This window comes from Rhinatrema bivittatum, chromosome 18 (assembly GCF_901001135.1).
Source record: "Rhinatrema bivittatum chromosome 18, aRhiBiv1.1, whole genome shotgun sequence".
NCBI classification, from domain to species: domain Eukaryota; kingdom Metazoa; phylum Chordata; class Amphibia; order Gymnophiona; family Rhinatrematidae; genus Rhinatrema; species Rhinatrema bivittatum.
In genome coordinates this window covers 33,458,084-33,477,361 of record NC_042632.1, presented here as the reverse complement: position 1 = coordinate 33,477,361, position 19,278 = coordinate 33,458,084, and the positions used below count along the sequence as shown (strand labels likewise).

General features: G+C 44.5%; 1 long non-coding RNA gene across 1 annotated transcript in view; it reads right to left on the bottom strand.

The window, feature by feature from the left end:
• Positions 1-1,012: 1,012 nt before the first annotated feature.
• The window catches only part of LOC115080004, a 130,442-nt gene continuing 112,176 nt past the window's right edge, over positions 1,013-19,278 (bottom strand). The window contains exons 4-5 of the long non-coding RNA XR_003853482.1: positions 2,715-2,880; positions 1,013-1,591 (exon numbers count right to left, since the gene is read on the bottom strand). This is a non-coding gene — a long non-coding RNA (uncharacterized LOC115080004). The remainder of the gene's footprint in view (positions 1,592-2,714; positions 2,881-19,278) is intronic.

The window sequence follows — 19,278 nt, the reverse complement described above, 5'->3', positions numbered from 1 at the left end:
CGATCAGTCTGCTGAGCAAAAGGACACCTACCCAGATTGAAACACCCTAAGGGGCGGATTTTCAAAGGGCTACGCACGTATATTACGCGTGTAACCCCGAAAACCCGCTCCTGCGTGCGCCGAGCCTATTTTGCATAGGCTCGGCGACGTGCGCAAGTCCCGGGACACGCGTATGTCCAGAGGCAGGTGCAACTTAAATAATAAAGGAAGGGGGAGGATTTAGGTAGGGCTGGGGGGTGGGTTAGATAGGGGAAGGGAGGGAAAGGTGCGGGGGGGGGGGGGGGGAGGGAACGCCATCGGTGCTCCCCTAGGGCTCGGCGCGCGCAAGGTGCACAGGAGGTGCACCCCCTGTGCACGCCGACCCCGGATTTTATAACATGCACATGCCTGTGCGCGCATGTTATAAAATTGGGCGTAGATTTGTGAGCGCCGGGTTGCGCGCACAAATCTAAGCCCACATGTAGGTTAGAAAATCTAGCCCTAATTCTACAAAGAATCAACTGTAACTGCACTTTATATAAAGATGGACTTTAACCATCAGTAAATTAGTATTTAACACCCAGTACCTTAATATGATTTATCTTTGGGTTCGTAGCCTGAGTGGGGGATGAGACAGGCTTCACCCAGATACCACAATTCTGTGCCCTTTCCAAACAACCTCTCACTTGTGGCCCCACAGACCAGATAAAAACATCACACCAGAATAAAACAGTAATTACCAGTAACCCTTTTATTAGTATTGATTAAGTAGACAGTAAATCTAACCAGAATGGAAAAAAGTACAGTAGTGAAGTATAAATTTGTAGTTTTCTTATTTTAAACTAGGCAATGCAAAAATAACATAGGGTATGGCTTGTGTTATTCTTTCCATGATTATGATTTTACTATTAGGATGTTTTTTATTTCTTGATTTTATTTTTGATGTTTTGCGTGGAATGATGATGTTTCTGTTTTTTCCATTGTTGCACTGCATACAGAGTCTAGCTTGTTGAGGTTTCAAGTTTGTCTTCATGTTTCTATTTATATCTTATGGTCTTTTTAGTCTGTATTTGGTGTGTTCTGCATGTATGACCAAGATGAGGTGGTATTCTAGTGTTTAGTGTAATATCTGCATTGTTGCCTTTTCAAAGGTATTTGAGTGTTGGCAGTTAGTACTGTTTTGGTATTGACGGTTACTGTACTGCAGTTGTAATTCACCTTTTTCAGAGGATTCATTATCCATTTGTTTTCTGCATCAAATTAAAAACAGAACAATTTTTAAATTTCTACAATGTTGTAACGCAGAGGCTTTATGTAAGTGGCTGTGTGTTGTGCTGTGTCTGAGTCCCTCAGCCAGCTGTTAGCGCACTTTAAGAAGAGATCAGTGAAAGATGTGGATGATTGATGTACTCATAATATTTCCATAACATTGAGAAAAATGATCAATGCATGTGCATACATAATTAATAGAATGCATTTATCTATGCAAATTATGCTCCATCATTCTTATGGTGTTTCAAATAAGATTCACGACTTCATCACTCATTCTTGATGGCCCTGTTGGTTCTGTTGATCCATTGGTAGATTGTCCATTGCCACGGTCCTGGGGATGCTAGAAAACAAGGAACAGAAGGATGAAAGAGAGAAGGCAGATTCAGGAGCAGTGGTGGCACATTTATGCAAATTTATGTAAATGAGGAGACAATCAGATGTCTCTCCCCTCCCTCCAGTCTCCAAGTGGCCAGTTTTGGTCTCTTGAAAAGTTGGCGAGGGAGAAGGAAAGGATTTTTGGCCCACACCCCAGATCTCTGAAGTACCTAGCAATGCCCCTGGTGTGAACATTTGCATCTGCTCCTATGCAGGCGCAAATGTGTACATGTTTGTCACGCAAGGGTTGGCATGTACCTGCTAATTTTCAAAATGAAACTATGTGCATAAGTCCACTTTGTACACACAGACTTCAGCCATAATTTTCAAAGTACACGCAGACTTCAGCCCTAAGTGCTATGTTATAAAATTGGGCTCATATGGTGCTTACAATGTTAGCCTCAGCTACTGTAATTGGTTGATGGAATGTTCTGAACTATCTGTAAATAACCAACACATTGAGATTGGATCAAAACTGTGGAAATGTGTCTCACATTAGAATGTGCTGCCAAAAATGATGCATAGGGTAAAAGAGCCTTGAGTACCTAATGTACTTCTGAGTTTCATACTCCAAACTGATTTTGTAATTATTAATTGATGAATCACCTATACAAATTCATCAATCATAATCTTGGCTTGACTATAATGATGGCATTTGTGTGCTGCTTTGTATAATTGCTTTAATGGACTGATTGACGTGATGTGATAAAAATTACAGTGAAGTCCTGTTATTATGATCACTTTTAGGAGACTATTTTGATCACTAACAATGAAAGGTCATTATATCAGAGGGAAGCACTTCAGAGCCCTGCTGTGCTGATCTGTGAGAAAAAGCAAGAATAAACTTGACACTGCAAATTTTTGACAGCTATAGCCATCAGAGTTTAAATATGTTATATTTTTAAACCTATGTATTTTCAATCACAGTAGTTTACAATCAACCAGTTAAATAAAGTAACTATCAACTGGCAAGTATAACAACATAGAATATAAAATAAAATAAAATTGACATAAAATTATTTTATAATAAGCAATTCAATAAAAAAAAACCAACGAAATCCATATAAAAAAATAACATAAATTCTTACCAATTCTATTTCTCCCTGTGTTCAAAATGCTTGAAGGAAGAGCCATGTTTTAAAAAGTTTTTTTAAAGCTTTTTTTTTTTTTTTTAAGTTTTCTTGCTTCCTGTAAGCACCCTTGCCGTGGCATTTTCTAGCATTTGCAGGGATCTGATGGTGGAAGTTGGGAGTCCTAGTAATAGAGAATTGCAATAATCGAGATTAGAGAAAATTAATGTCTGTGATGTAGTGTGAAAGTCCTCTTGGAATAACAAAGGCTTTAAACGTTTCAACAGTCACAGTTTGTTATAGCCTGCTCTAATCACATTGTCGATGTGTTTTTTTCATTTTTAAGTTACAATCACTATTCCCAAGTCTTGAGCAAAATCAACAATTTTGATATTTTGTGATTGAACAGGAAAAGACAGAGAGGAATTTATTGTCTTCTTCCTATCTAGCCATAAGATTTCTGTTTCTGTAAATGCCAAAAACAGGTTCCAGGGTTCTTAACAGTTGGTGGTCAATCAGACGATGTGGTGGACCTGGGGGTGAATCACTCACTGTTTAGGGATAGACTACAAGTTTTCTCCTCTTCCACCCCTGGCATGGCACTCTGTAAAGATGCTCCCACCACTGGGATCTCCCCTGTAGTGGTACCCGAATCAGTCTGCAGACTTTTCCTCTCCGTGCAGGAACTTGAACTGTCTCTGGGTTGAAAGTGAAATCTTCCTCTGCTTGAGGGTTCCCCAATTTAGAGGATCCTTTGACATATGCACTCGGTGAACCTCCACTACCACCCCCCTTGGAGCAGAAACTCCTGGAGTAAATTCTGGTAACCTTCCTCTGTTCCAGACTGCAAATCCACCTCTTAGAATAGAACTGGGAATGTCACTTGCAGAACAAGGAGTTCACTTTACTTTGTTAAAAATGTCTATTCCACTCGTATCACAACATTCAAGGTGGATTACACTCCTAAATAGAATGCAAAACTAGCACAAAGCGTTACGATAAAATATAAACAATCCAAGTTTAATCACCTTTGGATTCTCTTCCACTTAGGATACTCTTGGACCCAAACTTACTTCCTCTCCTGGAAGGTCTGAAGGTCCTGATATTGAGCCTCAATTACCTTCCCTGGAGGTGAGCTATAAGTAAAGAACAAGGTACCTTCTGGACTCTTCCGCTATATAGAACCTACTCCCTCTCTCTATGACCACTCCCAGTGGGAAGTGTCTTAAACACCAATACACACCTCTTGGCCAACCTCACCTATAAGCATTTATGGGTACACAGGTAAATAGTATGGGAAAGGGGACTTTTAGGACCCCTTTCATGTTAGTGAAAATATCTCTGAGGTCCACATTCAAAAGCATTTAGCCCAATAGCTCAAAAGATATCTGCTAAATAACGATTTGGGATAAAATCTAGCCAATTAAGTTAGGGGCATTCTGTAAGTAACTGGGAGGAGTTGGGTTAGCAGGATAAGTTATCTGGCTAACTCTGGTCGACCTGTAGACCTGTCCTTAAGTTTATCCGGCTAACTAGCTGAGCAACACAACGGCTGAATATGGCCCTCTGTATGCTTATTGGGAGCACTAGATGCCTCCTTCGCCTTCCAGTATAAATTATCCTTTTGGGGTATTTAATTCTGTACAATACTGTCTTTAAAACAGCAGAACTAGCAGATGATTTGAGGAAATTCAGTTGATAGTTGATGTGGCTCTTGTCCTGCCAGCTAACAGGGTTCAAGACACACTGGGGAGTGCTGGGCTCTTTTTCTGATGCCAGCCCGACAGAGAGCCCAGATCTTTGTCCCGACAGAGGGCCCAGAGCATTTTCCTGAGATCTTCTGCAATAGTCAAGCAGAAAATCATACTGGCACCCAGTGAATCCTTTTACTGAAGCCTGATGGCGGGACTGAAATCACATTGCACTGCATTGACTAGCGCACGCTGCTGCAGAAGAAAAGTCACAGTTACAGTCAACAGAGAATCTGCACACCCTGGCAGGAGGTGCTCCTCACTAAGGACCCTCCCTGAGCTCGTCCACAATGGTACCTGCAAACTGGGTGCAAATTCCTTCCCAGAAGGAAACTGGAAGCCCTGCTGACACGCCTCAGAAATATCTGTGCTCATGCTTTCCATTTAGGCTGCAACTTTGTGGGATCTTCCCTCTGTTCCTCTCCCCCCCCCCCAAGATAATCCTTTGTATCCAAACATGGAAGACTTCTCATTCAACCAGATAAAGAGTATTAAAGGTAACGCCCTTCATTCTTGATTTTCCGGACTATCTCAGGAATCCACTCTTGAACCCACCAGCCCACCAGCCACTCTCCCTTGAGGGAGACAACTCCTAAAGAACCCAGAGCAAAATAGGCTCATGAATATTGCTAAACCACTGAGTGTAGAATGACTCTCCCCAGAGAGAGGCACCTAACACACAACTAACTACTACTGTCCTATCTCATTACCCAGTATCCTTGGAGACACTAAAATCACTAGTAAGGGACTGCTTTGGTGACCCTTCCACCCCCTTTCATTAAGCTAAACATAGTTTTTAAGATGAACCAATTTTTTGATTTACATATTTTCCACATATTAATGTTTAAAATAATTTCAATGTGCCTTTCATTGCTGGTTATGTCTGTAAGTAAATGAGGGCACTGCTATGCTAATCCTCATAATAATCCCATGTCAGCATCACCCTTTTATACTTCATATATATAGAGAGAGTTGGCCACATTAATGACCAGTGGGGGGAGAGGGGAACCCACCCACCCCAGATTCACTGTGCACTGCAGGGAGTTCCTGATGTCCGTGATGGTGACATCACTTCTGGCCCGTGGATGTCAAATGGGCCGGGAAACATATCGCCACTGCAGGCCTCATGGATGTGGCCCGTGGGCCATAGTTTGAGTTTTTCCCATCTCTGGTACAAAATAGGAATGGGCTTAAGAAAGAGGAGTTTTAAAATCATGGGGGGTGGGAAGGTAGCCATAAGAAAAGGTCCTTATCAAAAGTTAAATTGTGATGGGATCAAAACTCACAGGCATGCAATCCAGCATGAAACGGTTCTAAAGCTTTCCAGTATCTCAACCTTTGCTGAATCCCCCCCCCCCCCCCAAAATAGCCTGCACTCTTCAGAAAGTAATAGATTTCATATCAGGATTTCCAAAATACTCAGGCTGAGACCCGCATCCAAACCTAACTCCAGCACAGAACTCTCTCTGTCTAATTTGTGTCTCTGGGTGATGATTGCCCGGCGACTGATCACTAGAAGCAGTAAATCAGAGTCGCACTCTGCCAGGTCAGCTGCTGCTTTATCATTTCCCGGGCATCTTCTGCCTAGCTGCTTCCGAGGAGGCCCCCACTACTTAACGCTTGTCTGGGTGATGAGTGTTTACAGTGCGCCACTGAACAGCCATGCATTGAAATGACAGATCATGCAAACATTGCATAATGCATAATTTGTTTAACAAATATTTAAAGGGATCTTTACTATTTTTAGGCTGGGGATCTTGTGGTTGGATGTGTGGGGATGGGAACATTCCTCTTGCCGGTTCATTACTCTGTGGTTCATTTAAATAATTGATTTAAGTTATTTTGGAATTAGGTTTCAGCACATATTCTCAGTGGATTAATTGGTAATGCGGGAAAATGAATTTCTGTCCGTTACTGTTTTTAAATTACGAGACCTTATGCACTCGATGAGAAGCAGAAAAGCAATGTTAAATGCTCAGAAGGAAAGTTAAGAGCCCTTAGCCACTACCAGCAAAACTCTGAACCATGGCCACTGAAGTCTATATGATAGAATCACCATAGAAATACCCACTGGCTGCCATGAGTAATCGACTACAGGGGGAGACCTGGATAGCACAGGATAATATTACTACAGGTCTGTTGTTAGAGATAGGCTAGGTTCAAGCCTGTTTATAAAAATCCTATTTATTTATTTATTTATAACTTTTTTATTCCGAGGTTCAGGTAACAGAGTTACTAATCACTTCGTTTTACATTACAACATCAAACAAAACAATGACATAGGATAATGTCTTACAATGAACAGGGAGGAAACTCAACTAAGGTAGGATCCACAAGCACAGCATGCCAGGTGTGCTTCATGTCAGCAAGCAATGCATGTGCCAGCCATTGTATGTGCTGATCCTGCAGCATCCCAGTCTCATTTGAGAACTGATCGCAGACCACTTCATTCCGGAAAACCAGGATACACTGACAAAAGAAGTAAGGGTGGGGGGGGGGGGGGCCAGAAGAGTATCTCCATTTACCCGTAGCACTGATTCACGCCAAGGCCTGTGCAACTTCCTTTCTCACTTGACACTTTGAGGCGCTGGAAGAAAGTCACGCTGCGGTGCTTTACGCAGCGCCTTCGTTCTCCTCCATCGCACGGAAACCACTTCTGAGATTTAGAGGCATCAGCACACAGCATCTCCTCAATAAGCTGAAACCATACCGCATGGGGTGTTCGGTGCTGGAGAGCTCCCCACAACGCTGCAGGAAGGAAGCACGCCAGAAGGTCAATGAGCAATGCACCACACACACTCATCGGAAGATCAGAATGCGCCCCCAGGCCCGAAAGAGGAGGTAACATCCCTGCCAAAGTGTTTTTCCATAGTATGAGTAATTCAGTGCATACACACACAAGTTGGTGCATCTAAGGTTAAGGCTGTATTTTATAAACCAAGAGGTGGCTTAATGAAAATGCTTACTTGTGTGTGCACTTTTTCTCATCAGTTCGCTGCCACCTCCGCTAGTTCATCTAGACCCTCTACCACTTCATCCCCCCCCCCCCCCCACCCACACACCACTTAACCCCGACCGCCCGTCCAAAAACGGCAGACAACAGACAAGCACAATCTCAGTTCCGTGACTCGGAATTCTTGTGTGTGGGGGGGTCACGCTTCCAAACCCCACCCGGAAGGGCCTTCCTTATCATCACGCGCGTGGAAGTACGGGCGCACTTCCGACCCCATATTTTGCTTACCACGCGGGCGCGCAGATCTCCTAATTTTATGTACTCGGCCCTCATGTGATTCTGAGATTGGTCTCCTAGTGCTCATGAAACGAGCAGGTAAGACAGCACTGGAAACCAAAGTCCTTCGTTTATACACAGAACAGGGGCAGCAGCCAGGTACGCTTCCCACACTGCTCGGCTAAAGTGCCTCCAACCCTGCTTTCCAGGGGCCACTGCTAAGGTACAACAGGGGCTATTCTGCCTCCACGCTTCTTCAGTCTTTGGTCTCTCTGCTGGGACTGACAACAACGGTGCCACAGGATGCCAAATTGTGCTTTATCTGTTTAAAAGAATTTAGATACCGGCCTTCCAGATCAGAAAAACAATCAAAGCAGTTAACAAAAAGGCAGAAGCCATCTGCCCTAAATCAACATAACAATTAAACAGAAATTAGGAATACAATTAAAAACCCTGCCTGGCCTTGTGAAGACACCAAATGTTGCTTTTGTGGCCAGTGGGAACTGGCCTAAGGCCACTCACATGTTTCCCATGAGCCAGCAAATGACTTAAGAAATAGTAACGACTTTCGGTTATTAATGACTTCAGCCGGATTTGAAGTGATGGACCCAGAGGTAAAAAGATCTCTGACTCCATGCCAGGCCCTTTTGGCCATCCAATCCTCCAATGTAAAAGGATCTTAAAAATATTTCATGCCCCGAGGAAGAAAGTACAGGCATGTTGCAAGATTATTAAAATATTACCTATTGGATTATTAATGATGGCTATTTTATTTTTTCATGTTTCACAGTCTGGCATTCCCTGTCACCTGCCTGAAGCACTCAAATACGGAACCTGTCCTATGATTATTTGCCTCGAGTGTGTGGTTTAGCAGCAAAGGCCCCCAAACTGTATCCTACTAGAATGGAATGTTTCAGCTGATAAGGCTAAGGGACTGTTTCACAATTATTCACGAAAATCTCTTTGGTAGGTTCAAATAACTACAAACATGACACTTGTCAGAGCTGCTCCTAACCAGGGTGAATTTGTTACCTAGGAAAATGCAGAAGCCTGAGCTAACTTTAAATGTGGAAGGCTGTAATAGCTATGCAAATAATAATAATAATAATAATAATGAGGTGCTGCAGAGATAGAGGGCACTAATGTACGGTGTGATAAGTCAGTAAGCTTTACAGCTCCTGCTTGAAATAAAGAACTTTAAGTTAGCTCCTTCTTGCTGATCCCATATTCCCTGAGTTTGTTGCTGTGTCTAGGCCCAGGACCCTCTTGATATTTAAGGAGCTGTCAGGAGCGTGACTTAAGCAGAGGAGACGGGAAGGGGCAGCACTGCTTTCTTGGGGGCGTCTGGTTATTTGGTGCTACCCTTAGCACCAGAGTAATTCACAGAAACATCACAGGACAATTTATAAAAAGGTAATTGAGTTGCGGTCTTTTCATTTATTCCTATTGATTTGCTGGAGAAATTTCCTGCACTACAAACAGTCTTTCATTTGAGAATGTGTGTGTGCGTGTGGTAGTGGTGGGGACGGTTGGTCTGCTCTGTACGTGACTTAGTGTGTGCACAAAGTCAGTTCTGATCCGAGGACAGGAGTATTAGCTCCCATAAGCTAGTCAAGAAATATATTAAATTGCTCCAATTAATAGGTGTCAATGTGTAAATATACATGAGTTAACATAATCCTGGCAGAATTTGCAAGATGTGCAGCATTTTAAGAAAACAAGAGTGATCAGACAAAACACGTCTTATTTTTAACATGTTTCAAATTAAACTATTTTGTGCCTCTCAGAATAGCACAATCATTAAACAAACCTCAGCAAGAAGGGAAATAATAAAATGGTCCTGTTCAACAGTTTGCATACCTTAGTTCTTAATATGGTGTCTTGCCCCCTTTTGCATCAGTGACGGCTTGCAGTCTGTTGTGAAGGTTGTGAATGAGGCCCTTTATTTTCTCTTGGGGTAAAGCTGCCCATTCCTCTTTGCAAAAGGCCTCCAGATCCTGTAAATCCTTTGGTTGTCTGGCATGAGCTGCAGGCTTGAGTTCTCCCCAAAGTGGATCAATGATGTGAGGTCAGCAGACTGCGATGGCCCCTCCAGAGCCTTCACTTTCTTCTGCTGCTGCCTCTGAAGGGTCGACTTGGCCCTACATTTCAGATCATCGTCATGTTGGAAAGTCCAAGTGCACCCCACGCACAGCTTCCTGGCTGATAAATGCAAATTCTCTCCTCCAATATTTTCTGATAAAATGCTGCCTTCATCCTGTCATCAGTTTTGACTAAATTTCCTGTGCCGCTGTAGCTCACCCCCCCAAAACAGCAGAGATTCATCTCCATGCTTCATGGTAGGGGATGGTGTGCTTCTCTTCATAGACCTTGTTGACTCCTCTCCAAACATAGGGGTAGATTTTAACAGGTGCGCACTCTACCAGGCACACACACATGGAAGCACCAATTTTATAACATGTGCACGCCAGCATGCGCATGTTATAAAGTCCGGGGGCCGCACGCATGTATGGGTGGTGCGCGAAGGGGGACTTAGGCAATTCCCGCGTGGCTACGCTTCCCGGCCTTCCCCAGTACCTCCCAGTCTGCTCCAATTAAAGAGCGGACTGGGAGGAAACTTCCCTACCCCCCTACCTCATCTTCCCTACTCTTCCCCTCTCCTCCTCACCCCCTAAATCCAAGTTATTATTCTATTTTTGTACCTTTGTTCACAACTTACTTGAATGGAAAAGGTTTGTTGATGACCATGGATCATGTATCTGAAGGTCTGTATTATATCACCCCTGCTCCTCCTCTCCTCCAGGGTATACATTATTCAGGTTCTTCAACCTCTCCTCATAAGTCATTCGATGGAGACCACCCACCATTTTGGTTGCCCTTCTCTGAACCGCCTCCATCCTGTCTCTGTCTCCTTTGAGATATGGTCTCCAGAACTGAACACAGTACTCCAAGTAAGGCCTCACCAAGGACCTGTACAAGGGGACTATCACTTCCCTTTTCTTATTAGATATTCCTCTCTCTATGCAGACTCTCACAGACACATTCTGTGTCCTTGTGTGTGTGTTTATGTGCCTCTGAGATCCTGTGTGTCACATACAGGCTCTCACAGGCGCACACACACACACATGTACACATAATGTATCTGTGAGGGAAAAGGAGCCTGTGTATGTGAGAGAGAGAATGTGTGAGATAATGAATGTGTTATTGTACTTGTGTATCAGAGGGAAGATAAAATTTGTACAGCCTTACCATCCCGAATCCAAGATGTTCTCAGGATGACTGGAAATCAAAAGATCCCAGGTACGAAGAGCAAGAGATTTTTAAATCCTTCTTTGTTTTAATTATTGGGTGTAATTTGAAGTTTCTGCTCTTTTGAAATATTTAATTTTTGGGGGGGAAATAGAACATTTTTTTAATTATTGGATTTTTTATTCATCAGATGTTTTGAAATATTTTATTGTCTGGGAAATTTTGGATACTCTTATTCATTAATTGGTTTGAAATATTTATTCTTTTAACGACTATGATTTTACTATTATGATTGATGTTTTGTAGTTCTTGATTTTACTATTTAATGTTTTATGAAGAATGGTAATGCTCCTGTTTTTACATTGTTGCTCTGCATACAGAGGCTGGCTTGTTGTGGGTTCCCCAGTTCAGTTCTTCTCAGCACATTTCTCTTTATACTTTCTGATCTCTTCATTCTGTATTTGGTTAGGGTCTGTCTGTGTTCCGCATATGTGACAGAGGTGAGGGGTTGGGGGCGTGTCGGTTTTTAAAAATATAGATTGCAGGAGGGATCTTGGCTTTATGTGATGGGCCAGGACAAAGAGTGAATGAATCCGAGGGGGGAGGCAGCACAGTAATTGTTCGCGCAGAGCAGGCAAATAACCTAGCACCAGCGCTGACTGTAATCTACAATGTCGCTAAGAATATTTTCTATTAGAATTGCTCAATAACAAGCTCTACCTGTGGAAATCCAGAAGGGAGTGAATCCAGTGATTTATCTAATTCATCGTGGCAAGCAATCCTCCAATCAGCAGAAACCTATAACTTGCATTTATTCTTTGGGATGTGTGTAGAGGAAATGAGCCCTAAATCAGAGGTTCCTGACTTCAGTCATCAAGTGTTATAAACAGGTCTGGTTCTCACAGTAACAAACAGCATAGGCAACTCGAAGTGGAAGAGCTGAGGCTAAATTTCGAGTTCCATTAGAAGAGAACTTGCCTGAGATGAAGCCCGTGCGGTTCATTGGTGGAAGCGTACAAAGAAACCGAGAAGCAAATCCTAGTCCTAGGTTTTTTTTGCAGTTGAGTCAGAAAACTGCCATTTTTCAGTTTTCAGCTGATCTAAACAAGCTGAGGATCTGGTCTGACCAATATTTTAAGTCTTTTTTTTTTTTTTTACCTCTTCTTCAGGCTAAGTTTGTGCAGGCTTCAGAGAGAGAGGGTTCAGCGTCTGACTCGTCTGGAGCGCTTGAAGGAGCAGCAAGGCCAGAAGATGCAATGCATTTTAAGAAACTCTATAAGCTGCAGGGTTACTTCACTTCATGGGCATCATTTCTTTCATGTTAACAAGATGTGGAATAGCTCCCTGTAGGATGGCATTAATCCAGTGTTAAAGATTTTCTTTTCCCGGAGCACACCTCTAAACCCTGAGAATGAAAGGAGGGAGCACAAGCACCTTGCTAACCTCGCTGAATACAAATTAGAAAACAGCACTGAACCGTAGTCGTATGGGGAGTGCTGTGTTGTGGCTGCATGTCGAATAAAGAGGAGAGCATAAAAACAGTCACAATGGCAATATATCCTTACTACGTCATGTGACTTCCTTCTGAGCTATTGTACATGATACAGGGACCATCATATCCAAGCTATTGAATATTGTACATAGATCACTTTTTGTCCTATTGCATATTAGGTGTATGGTGGGAACCCCGATTGTGTCATATTCTTGTTTAGGAGCACAAGACATTTTGGACATGAGACCACAGGATTTTCATTGCTCAAAGCATTATGTAAAATATTTGAACGTTTGAACCCGCAGTACTGTTGAGTGACCACTGGATGGCATTTGGTGTAATGTAGGTCAATGGGATGTGGTCTCTGGGGCATTTTAATGACACTGAGGCTGTCCACTTAAGAGTAATGGCAAGACATGATTGTTGGGGGAAGTGTCCCAAGAAGGTTTAAATTCTGGGTCAAATTGGTGGGAGTTGTCCTTTCTAGGTTGGAGCTTGGGAAGAGGGCCTCCAGGATGTAGGGTCCTGGAGTGGCCATCCCAGGGGCCTCTCCAGTATGGAGTGGGCCCTCCAGGGGCTTTTCCCCCTCAAGGGGGGCATTGGAGAGTATTGGGGAGCAGGAGTTCCCCTGGGAAAAAGTAGATATTGGAGAAGAGACAATTCCTGCCCCTGAGGAAAAAAAAGGCCTGGAGAAGGAGGTGAAAGGGTGAACCGCAATGAGGAGAGCCCAAGGGAGGACTGGAGTGTAGAAGAAACTAGGGAACCTGCATATTGCCAAAACAATGGGATAGAAATGCCTGAGGTCGAGAGGTTATGAGTAGCTCATGGGCTTGAGTGTGAGTGGCCTCAGGAAGTAGCTTGAGATTTGAGCCCCGTGTCCCCACAATAAGAGAGAAACTTGGAGGATGGAAAGGAGTGACGGTGAGAAGGAGGATGAATTGCAAGACAGAAATTCTGTTCAAGTGTGGTCTGGGAGGATACTATTCAAAGCCTTGGGGGTGGCAGATAGTTTTTTCTGTGTGTATGGTTTACTCTGACTGTGTATCCATCCCATGAGCTCTGATTATTTAGTACTGAATGTTTTACCCCCTACTAAAATGTACATAGTTCCCAGCTGGAAGATCCAGAAGAAATAAAGTTGGGAGTTTTGGCTCAGCCCGCGAGTTGTGTGACTTTGTATTGAAGCTTTTATTTATGCCAGCACTAATGGAGACAAATGGGGGCCAGGTTCATGGAGGGGAGAACTGCAATGCCCTCCCTGACCAGCCGGAAAAAAAAAATATTCCGCTACCCTTCCCCACTAGCAGCATCCACTTCACCATCTGCATGACCCAAATTGTTGAACCCACTAAATAAATTAGATAGACTGGCTTTCACCGTATTGGATCAGATCCTATCAACATCGTATGTGCCAGGAAAGTGGGGTTACATATGCATATTACCATCCATACTATTCTATTTCTCTCATCAATATTTTTGCTGGTTCTGAACAATCCTACAATTGTATTGTTGCCTGTTATTCGCAACTCCTCTATCATTTGTTTTTATCCCTACACACTATTCTACATTGACCTTGCCTGTTCTATTCCATATTGTACATAAGCTACCATTCACAACATTGCACAAAGGACCCATTTGTGCTACTGGATATTACATACAAGTTCTCACCCATACTATGGCACAAAACCCCACTGCCCCTTATAGAACATGGGTCCCCCAACCAGAGCACGCTACATGGGTTCCATGTCTGCTGTTGTAGATTAACATGGTTGTGGGTCCATCTGTAATGTGTACTAATCCCAAATACAGTAGAAAAATCATACATGCCACATCCTCAAACAGTGAATTCGGTCATAGTTCATGGGGTACACTCAATGGTTAGAGAAGGAAAGAGTTAATTAGAGTTCATTGTACATAAAATCCAAACAAAATATAGTCTCCAGAAAGAGCAGATGAAGCATGAACTATGAATCACTTCATTGCTATCCCAATAGATTCTACATTGTTGAAAACTTAAAAGGAAGTTCACATATTCTGGATTCAGGGCATTTTGTCGTCAGGCAAAAGAACGTACTTGCATGGACAGTAAGCTTTAGACTCAAGAAAACTCTGAGATTGTTTTCCTTGACGAGGGCTCTGTAGTACTTCCTTCTGGAATTATCCATTTTATGACAGCAGAGCACCAGTGATGACATCATAGCACCTATTTCCTGCAAGGAGGCGGGTCATGCTGACATCACTTTTGTGCATGCTTCTACAGCCCAAACTGCATGCTCCAAGCAGCAGCCCAATGCTGTCTTCAAGATAAACCAGTTTAAATGTTATTCTCCAGTCAGGATGTGGTTGAGAGATTACTTTCACCATAAGCCATTAGGAATTTTCTGCATGAGATTTCCCCTTTAATGTCTAGTGAATTCCTTGTTGCATTACTAGGGATATCGTTTGAATAGATATAAATCAATGCAGTAAAAGTAAGTCTGATGCCATGAGTTATATGACAGCACGTTCCTTTGCATGGAACAGTGTTTGGTGATAAAATTTACAAAGGCATGAAGTTAAGCAGATAAACAAACTAACAGTTTAAACTGGGTTAATGCATGCATTAGTAAGGGCCTAACATGGGTGCTAGTACTTTTAACATACTTGTGTTACCCAATGTGTGTTAACACTAACACTAGTGCACATGTAAATAACAGCTTCATAATTAAAATTCCCTCATTTTGTATGTACTATCCAGTGTTAATAACTGTGCATGTTAATCTGGCCCACCTAACTACACCTTCTGAACTTTCACTCTGAGGTTTGCTTTGTTAATGTGTGTGGGGCAGCGGGACTTAAATAGGTGCCCCTTGCCCTCCCTCCTATACTAAGTAAAGGGCCTCCAGGCATAAGCCCTCAGCCAGACCCTAGCAGAGTACAGACGCCCCACCCCCCTGGAATACCCCCTCCAGCTGATCTCCCATCCACCAACTCTCCCACGGTGGCCAATCCATCCACTGAAGTGGCCGATCCTCCCATGCACCAGCCGACCTCCAACTCCTAGGAACAGGAAATCAGCAGCAGGAGGAGAGCGGATGTACCTTGTTGCTCTTGCCACTTTGCACGCCCTCTCCATAAAGTAGAGAATGGCGCCGCCGCCCTTCTGGTGAGAAGCAGAGACGCAGGAGGGGCATGGCAGGCCGTTCTCCTCCTCCTGCTGCCAGAGCCACAGCCCGGCAATTTGGCAGCCATGGCCAAGCGAAAAGGTGCGCCCTCATCCTGTGCACAATGTATGACACCGCAAGCTGGAACACTCTCTTAACCAATATGCCTCAATGATTCTAATACAACTGCAACATTGCTCCCCACTTCAGCAGTGGGGGGAAAAGAGGAATAGGATATATGATTCTGTGTGCCCCCCTCCGGGGGTCTGGCTCTGGATCTGGATTAAATGTGTTGAATGTGTGTTAAAAGAATAACGCCCTGGGCAGGTCTGCACACAGAAATATCACTCGGCATAGTGACAGAAGCCTAATAACGACGAGAAGCAGGAGGGGGTGGGGCAAAGGGGCGCGGGAGGAGGGTGAACAAGGAGAAGAGTAGGGAGCGAGAGCAAAGGGGAAAAAAAAGGGAGAATGGATAGAAGGCAAAATGAAAGCATAAATAGAGCAGAAGGACAAACAGGAGGAAAGTGTGGGGGTAGGAGAAAGAGGCAGAGCGGGTAGGCATACCGGGAGTGAGGAGAGGCGGGAAGACTAGATGAGGAAGAAAAAAGTGGAAGGAGAGAAGTAAAGAAGGATGGAGAATGGGGGTGTAGTCAGCGAAGAGGGAGAACAGAAGGGCGGCAGATGAGGTAAGAAGGGTGAAGATTAGGGTGAAGAGGGCTGAAAGGGCAGAAGAACGAGAGGAAAGAAAAACCTGCCTGTTACTGCTTCCTTCCTTCCCTGGCTAGCTGTGTGCAAGAGTGAGCAGCTCTGCTTGCCACACACACACAGTCATCAGGCAGCGCTGGCGGCCCTCCCCTCTGCCTGCCATGCAGCCCACTCTCCCTTATGCTGGGTAACTGCAGCCAATGTCCGCGTCCCTCTGCGCGGAATCCAAGAACAATCTCCCACCTGCTGTGTCAAGCCTGTTAAGGAGGCAGGCAGCGCCCAGGCACATTAGGTTCCTAGAATTCCACCATGTTGTATACAATCTTGAATTTTGGACAGAGAAGGAGGAGGAAAGATCCTTGCCAAGCCTCGCAGATACTGATGTGCTTCCGTCATCCCCCAGACCTTCTGGTGATGTCCCCTCGTGTTGCCATTAATGAGGGCGATTAAGTCTAACAGCTGAGATGGTAATAGGAGATGGAAGTTAGCAGCAGGGCCTAGTATAAACGGTGAGCTTAATTAGCTCAGGGGCCGATACAATAAGACGTGCGCTGAAAACGGGCGCTCGTTCTGAGCGTCTATTTTTTCCTAAAGCGCGCGTGCGCGCGCAACCACATCCCTGTGCACCCCGACGCAATATGTAAATGAGAGACAGCATAAAAAAAGGGCGCGCCACGGGAGAATGCGCATCACTGGCGTGCAAAAGAGGTTACTGCACCCACAGCTGCAACGGGCACTCAATGCCAGCGTCAGTTTTGATCGCGCTTATTTTGCGGAGGTGCCGATTTTGCATGCTGCTGCTTATTACATCAGGCGCCCATTGCTGCGGGCGTCTAAATTCTACGGTCATAAGAAACGTGTGCTTCTTTTTTGAGCCAATATTTATTCTGTGCCACCGCAAGCAGTAAATTTAAGAGCTGGGATATCACTAAGGAGGAGGACGCATTTATCGCAACGCGGAGGACCATATTTTGTAATGTTTCTTACGAGCCCTTGACCGCGAGTTGATTTAATTCCACCTGTAGGGCTGGAGTTCAATTCTCCACGTTAAAAAGTGCGCGTTGGGCGCCCAGCGCTTTCCCGCATTGGGCGGCAACAGCTAATGCCCTCATCTGCGTGGAATTTGCATGCGTTGGGCAACTTCAGGTTCGAAGTTCGTGTGTTTTGGACGCGCTAATCCCCTTTACTGCGTCGGGTGCTAGTCTTGTGCGCCCAACCGCACGTCAACCCATCGGCTGGGCTGGGCGCACTTTATTGCATCGGTCCTTCAGAGAGGGGAGCTCCTCTCTAGCACTTTGGTAGCCATTGGGCTACAAGTTCAAATCCTGAGATGTCTGCATAGAAAAATAAGCTGCGACTCTGAAAGGGGCTGCAGAGAATGTGGAAACCTCACACCAGGTCTCTAGTAATTGAATCTAACCTATAAAGTAAAAAAAAACCTAGGACTCCCCTTTGTATAATTCAGGAGGGAGCAGCCGTAGTTTTGACGGTCTGCATCCTGACTGGGCCAGGCAGTCGTCGGATTCCAGCCAGAGCTCCATGACAACTCTGTCTTTTGCAGTGTTTTTTTTATTTTACTAAAAAGAGATGGATGCAAGGCACTGAAGCACGAGGGCACCCGCCCCCCACTCCTATTCCCCCCCCAGGCTGGAAGAAACTAAGGGAACTGTGCAAGAGGGCAGAGAAGTAACTCCTTTTCCAGCAGCTGACACGGTAGGACTGCAACGAAGCATGGACTGTCTGTGGTCCTGGCGTTCAGAGGGCTCCCGAGTATTCTAATTTTAGTCTCCGGAGAGAGAAAAAGTGAGAAAAATGGTACAGAGAGATGGAACATGAGATGGGGGAAAGTGGTTGGAGAGAGATCGAGATCCGAATGGTAGGGGATAAAAAGAGATAAGAGAGAAATGACTGGCGAGGAAGGGGATAAATTGAGTGCCACAAAGAGTGCCATAAAAAAAAAAAAAGGGGGGAGAGATCAATGGAGGAAGATGAGGCCAGAGGATGCTGAGGAACCCTCTCACAGCAAACTAAGAGCGGGTGGAGGATCCTGACGCACTTTTCTAATTTGCTCTTTTCTTTTCAGCTGAACATTACTTGGACAGTCAGGATGAATAAATAAGGCATTATTTTCATAAAGTCTCCTCCTCTGCCCCTGGCAGGCCCCAGTACAATAGCTTCCTCCTTCATGACAGATTTATGGCCTGACTGCGCCACGCATTTGAAATGTGATGACTGGAGCACCGTAGAAAGCTTTGGCTGTTGGCAAGCAGTGAAGAGAAATGGCACCTAAGCTGACGATAATGGGCTTGCAGCCCATCCAATGTATGTGGCCACTTTTAGCTTGGGCACATTGCAGTTCATCATCGAATGGGAAACAACGCGCCGCGTTTCCATTAGGGAATCAGCAGCTGCAAAGTCCGCGCGTTAAAAGCATCCGCACACCTTGCCCGTGCTATTTGTGCAGGCAGGCAGGCAGAAAGGGGTTAAAATTATGGGTGTATTTTTGAAAAGGCCAAGTAGGCAGGCTTTTTCACGCCTCTGACCTAAAGACAGACAATAAGCTGAGCAGGATTCATAATCCCGCTTCTCCAACTGATATGCCTCATGATGATAGGAAAATCACCTCTTCTTAACATACTTCGCCCTCTAGTGCTTCAGGTACAAACGTAGGGGATCCTTTACTTAGCTGCGTTAGGTGTTTCCACATGTTATTTCACGCCCCTGACATCACGGGTATGGTAATGAGCTGCTTTGCATGCAGTTCCGTGTTAGTAACATAACACGGCTTGCCTGAAAAATCGCAAGCCACATTATTTTCATGGTAGCACCAACTCAGGAGTTGACGCTAACTTTCCCCAGGAGCACCGAGAGGCTAAAGGGCATCCCGATGCTTGAGGCTATGAATTAAAGGAGCTAGGAGGCCCAAAAACGTGCCCCCGCCCCCTGAAGTGGCCCCAATATCGTTGAAAGTAAAGAAAACTATGAAATAGTTGGGGGGGTTCCTTCCTTC